Raw genomic sequence first — 6,004 nt, forward strand, 5'->3', positions numbered from 1 at the left:
CTCCCAGTACATAGTTGTATATTCTAGTTGTAGGTCCCTCTGGTTGTGGCGTGTGACGCCGCCTCAGCATGGCTTCATGAGCGGTGTTAGGTCCGCGCCCAGGATCTGAACCGGCAAACCCCGGGCCGCAGAAGCGGAGCCCGACCGCTAGGCCACGGCCACGGCGCCGGCCCCTCCGTTAACATTTTTAAAAAGCAACAGATTGAGAAGAAAAGATTTGCAATATCGCTAATAGATAAAACGTTAATCAATATAATAAAGAACTCCTACGAATCGGGAAGCTAAAAGCAAATAATCCAATATAAAACAGTAAAGGATAACAAGACACACACAAAAAGGACGAACTCCATCCGATGGCAATAAACACGGAAATGCGCAACTGCAGGGAACGCGGCGGACGTAACTCGGAGCAAGGATGAAAGACAGTTTGCTCACCCATCCCAGGCCGCACAGGCAACAGGCGGAGCGGCTGGGCGGCTGCGGGGCAGCGAGAGCTCGCCCTCGGCGGGCAGCAGGCGGCCGCAGACGCCCGCCCGGTCGGGGGAGCAGTCACCTGTAGTCTCCGCACCCGTCGTCCGCGCACGTCCCCTTTAAGCGAGTCAGAACGCGGGCGCCTAGCCGTATTCAGGGGCACTTGGGGGCTTTCAGGAGCTCGGCAGTTTTGAGCTAAAGTGCTCCCCAGCGGGTGACCTTAGGGTACAGTGTTGTGAGATGGTGCCACTGGGAGCCATGCTGGTTCCTGGAAGACCATCTCGAAGTCAGAGGGACGAGCTCTTTCGGACTACACTGTGGCCTCGGAGATGGGGCCTTTCAGACGGAAAGTCAATGGGAGCCCCCTCAGGTCAGGCTCCCCAGGAGAAGCTGCACACTAGCGTTGGGCTAGTGCCATCTCAACAGTCACGCTGTGCTTGCCGCACAGAAGATTCTAGAAAGAGAAAAGAGGTCCGCGCAGAGACACCTTACGTCCCAGGACCCTCAGTCCCCCTCGTCTGCTGAGAAACCCCCCTGGGGGCTGGGTTGCCATAGGTGGCAGGGGAGGGCATCAGCAAACTAAAATTCCAGCGTGGCTTTTGTTATAGCGCGATAAAATGCGTAAAATGTAAAGCTTACCATTGTAACTCTTTTCAAGTACGTGAATGGGTCACCTTTACTACATTCACTACGTTGTGCAACCACCACCACATCTAGTTCTTAAACTTTTTTATCATCCCCAGAGTAGACCCTGGACCCACGCGCAAAGGTACCATGTTTGAATTGATACGACAAAAGAAGGTGTAACGAAATTAAATTGTTTCGAATGATGGCCAACATGCAAGTGCTAAGTATTCAAAATCCTTTGAATTGGGAGCGGCGCGCGGAGGGAGCGGCGCGCGGAGGGAGCGGCGCGCGGCGGTTACGTCACGTCACGTCACGTCACGTCACGTCACGTCACGTCACGTCACGGCCCCCCGTGGAGCACTCCGCGGCGCTTGCTCCTCAGACGCCAACGCGGTCGCAGCCATGGCTGACTCCAAGTTGAGCGTTGCGATGGCTGAGGAAACCAAGCCTGACGCGAAGACCGTGCAGGTGCTCCAGGACATGGCCAATCGCCTGCGCATCCAGTCTATCAGGGCCACGTGCGCCTCGAGCTCCGGGTAAGGCGTCCTCGTCGAAGCCCACGTGGCGCCGAGCGACGGGCTCAGCGGCGTGAGGTGAAGGGACCATCGGGGGCCGAGTGGACTCGGTCATAGGCCGTGTTTCCAGCCGTCGGGGCTCGGCTGCCTGCCCCAGACGCCAGCCCGGCGCGCCGCCGCTGCCCTGCATGGCCGACGGGCCACGTGCTCGGGCGGCCGCCGGAGCTGGCGTCCCGGCCGGCCGTCAGGGCTTCTCCCGTTAGCAGCGAGGAGCGCAGAGCCGAGGCGGGCGGGCGTGGGGGCGCGGAGCGGGCCTCCGGTCGCCGCCGGCCTTGCTGTGTAAGCGTTGGTCGGCGTGGAGGGGTCCCGAGCTCCAGGCTGTGGCGTTGGAAGAAGTAGAGCCGCAGACAAAGCGGTCGGCGAGTAAGAAGCGATCCGACAGCGGCTGCCAGGCCGCGAGCGTTGGCCGGAGGAGTGTTGTCTCCCCGTCCATCAGGGTTTTGGTCGGCAGTTTTCTCGTAAGCTGTTTGTGCGGTTTTGGTAACAAGGGCGGCGCTGGCCTCCGAGTGTTTCGAAGTGTTCCCTTCAGGGTTTTTTTGTAGAATGGCCCTGAGCTAACGTCTGTTGCCAGTCTGGTTTTTTTCCCTTTTCTTTTCCCCAAAGCCCCCGAGTACACAGTTGTGTTTTGTAGTTGTGGGTCCTTCTGTCTCTGCCCTGTGGGACGTGGTCTGACGAGCGGCGCCGTGTCCGCGCCCGGGATCCGAACCGGCGAGAGCCCAGGCCGCCGACGCGGAGCGCGCGAACTCAACCCCTCGGCCGCGGGCCGGCCCCTGCCCTTCAGTTTTTTGGAAGAGTTTGAAGAGAATTGATGTTAATTCTTTGACTGTTTGATGGGCTTCAGCAGTGAAGCCATTGGGTCCAGAGTTTTTCTTTGTTAGGGAGGTTTTTGACTACTGATTCAATCTCCTTGTTAGTTACGAGTTTGTTCAGACTTTCTACATGATTCAGTCATCTTCGGTTTTCTGTTTCTAGAAATTTCTAAGTTAATCGATTTATTGGTGTACAGTTGTTTTCAGTACTTTATAGTCCTTTTTATTTCTGTGGAATCAATAATGTTCTTATTTTCATTTCTGAAATGAAGTTAGTAATTTTCAATGTCTTAGTAAATTTAGTAATTTCTTTTGTACTTAATCTAGCTAAATTTTTAATTTTAATTTTTTCAAAGAATTGACTTTTTTTCATTGATTTTTCTCCATTGTTTTCCTAGTTTCTGTTTTACTGATTTCTACGCTAATCTTTTTTTTTCAGATAGCTTTGAGTTCTCTTTTTTAGTTCATAAGTTGTAAAGTTAGGTTTTTGATTGTCAATCTTTTTTTTTTTTTTTGAGGAAGATCAGCCCTGAGCTAACTACTGCCAGTCCTCCTCTTTTTTCTGAGGAAGACTGGCCCTGAGCTAACATCCATCCCCATCTTCCTCTACTTTATACGTGGGACGCCTGCCACAGCATGGCTTGCCAAACAGTGCCATGTCCGCATCCGGGATCCGAACCGATGAACCCCGGGCCGCTGAAGCAGAACGTGCACTGTGCCACTGGGTGGCCCCCAATCTTTCTTTTTTAATATAACTGTTGATAGCTATAAATTTCCTTCTTAGCACTCCTTTTGCTGCGTCCCGTAAATTTTAACGTGTTGTCTTTTTGCTTGCATTTGCCTCTATTTTTTAATTTCTTTTGTGATTTTTTCTTTGATTTATTGGTTGTTTGAGCATGTTTAGTTTCCACAAATGTGTGAATTTTTTCTAACTTAATCCTCTTATGGTCAGATGATAAAATGCTTTGTGTAATACATGTCTTTTTGAATTTTGTCTTCCAGCCTGGGCTATGACAGTAAAAGGACAGTTTAGATGAGTTTAAGACCTGAATATTTTTAGGTTTTTTTTTTTACACTTTCATTTTGCTCCCTTCGCCTTCAAAATTAATAATGGTTTTGTATTTTCTCAAGGGATCTCTAACAGTCTTTAAATCCAAATCGTCCACTTAGGGGGTACTTGCAAGGCAAGAGGCTTGTCTGAGTTTTCTATATTGTGCAACTTGAAAGGAGAGATTATTAATAAACATGAACTGGGTCTAAAATCTTACTCTTCTGACTATTGGGGCAGGGCTCTAGGGCGTTGGTTTTCTCCTCTGCCCTGTCCTCTCCTCCCTCCTCCCCTTGTTAATGAAGGACTGGCTGTACTTGGGTGTGGGTCGCTTTCTAAGAGCAGTGCTTATTTTGGCCTTCAGTAACTGCCTCATGAGAAGCTTCTTGGTCTCACTATTCACTCCTAAAAGAAATTCACTTTAGGTAGTAGAATGGGATTTTGCTGGTGTTTCTTTCTTTTATTTTTGGTGAAGAAGATTGTCCCTGAGCTAACATCTGTGCCAATCTTCCTCTCTTTTGTATGTGGGATGCTGCCATATCATGGCTTGATGAGCAGTGTGTAGGTCTCCACCCAGGATCTGAACCGGTGAACCCTGGGCCACCAAAGCAGAGCCTGCAAACTTAACTACGCCACTGGGCTGACCCCTCTCTTTTTTTTAGCATCTTTTTTTTTTTTGCAGTTTTACTGAGATGTAACTAACATACCGCACTGTATGAGTTTAAGGTGTGCAGCATAATTTTTATGGCTTACATTGTGAGATGATTACTACGGTAAGTTTAGTTAACATCTGTTAGCTCATATAAAACAAAACAAAAAATGTTTTTTTCATTGTGATGAGAACTCTTAGGATCTACTTTTTAAACAACTTTCCTACATTGCATACAGCGGTGTTAACTATAGTCATCTTGTTGTACATTACATCCCTAGTACCTGAGTGAGATCATACAGTATTTTGTTTTTCTCTGAGTTATTTCACTTAGCATAATGCTCTCAGGGTCTATTCATGTTGACACAAATGGCAGGATTTCCTTCTTTTTTTTGGCTGAATAATATTCCATTGTATCTATGTACTACAACTTCTTTATCCATTCATCCATTGGTGGACACTTAGGTTGTTTTCATGTCTTGGCTATTGTGAATAATGCTGCACCCAACATGGGGGTGCAGGTAACTCTTCAAGATCCTGATTTAATTTCCTTTAGATGTGTTCCCAGAAGTGGAATTACTGGATCCTATGGTAGATCTATTTTTCGTATTTTGAGGATCCTCCATACCATTTTCCATGGTGGCTGTACCAGTTTACAATCCCACCACCAGTGCACAAGGGTTTCCTTTTCATCTTTGCCAGCATTAGTTATTTCTTGTCTTTTTGATAATAGCCATTCTAAGAGGTGTGAGGTGATATCTCATTGTGGTTTTGATTTGCATATCCCTGATGATTAATGATGTTGACATCTTTTCATGGACCTGTTGGCCGTTCATATATCTTTGGGAAAATGTCTACTCAGGTCTTTTGCCCATTTTTAATTGGATTAGTTGGTTTTTATGCTATTGAGTTGTGTGAGTTCTTATTTGTTTTGGATATTAACGTTGTATCAGATATATGGTTTGCAAATACTTTTTTCTGTTCCGTGTGTTTTTTATTTTGTTGATGGTTTCCTTTGCTGTGCCGAGGGCATTTTAGTTTGATGTGATCCCACTTGTTTATTTTTTATTTTGTTGTTTGTGCTTTAGATGACATATCCAAAAAATCATTACCAAGACTTACGTCAAGGAGCCTTTTTCCTGTGTTTTCTTCTAGGAATTTTATGGTTTCAGGTCTTATATTTAAGTCTTAATCCATTTCAGGTTAATTTTTGTGAGCGGTGTAAGATGCAGGTCTAGTTTTTTTTTCTTACATGTGGATTTCCAGTTATTCCAGCACCATTTATTGAAGAGACTGTCCTTTCTCCATTAAGTATTCTTGGCTCCCTTGTCAAGTATTATTTGACCATATATACATGGGTTTATTTCTGCTTTGTGACATTTCTGATTAATGGGATCACAGATAAATTCAGACAAGTAGAAGAATATTCAGGTGCTTACAGAGTGATCAGGTGAGCTTGCCCCAAGTTCATAGGTGCTCCATTGATAGAAGGGGACTGGTCTTGGAGATCTTACTCTCCACAGGGAGAGAGGTTGTGAGGTTACTGGACCGTAAAGCATCCTTAAAAGCTATGAGCTTGGGGGTCGGCCAAGTAGTTAAGTGCCCATGTTCTGCTTTGATGGTCCAGGGTTCGCCGGTTCGGATCCCAGGTGCAGACATGGCACCGCTTGGCAAGCCATGCTGTGGTAGGCGTCCCACATATAAATTAGAGGAAGATGGGCATGGATGTTAGCTCAGAGCCAGCCTTCCTCAGCAAAAAGAGGAGGATTGGCAGATGTTAGCTCGGGGCTAATCTTTCTCAAATAAATAAATAAATAAATAAAAG

This window comes from Equus asinus, chromosome X (genome assembly GCF_041296235.1).
Source record: "Equus asinus isolate D_3611 breed Donkey chromosome X, EquAss-T2T_v2, whole genome shotgun sequence".
NCBI lineage: Eukaryota > Metazoa > Chordata > Mammalia > Perissodactyla > Equidae > Equus > Equus asinus.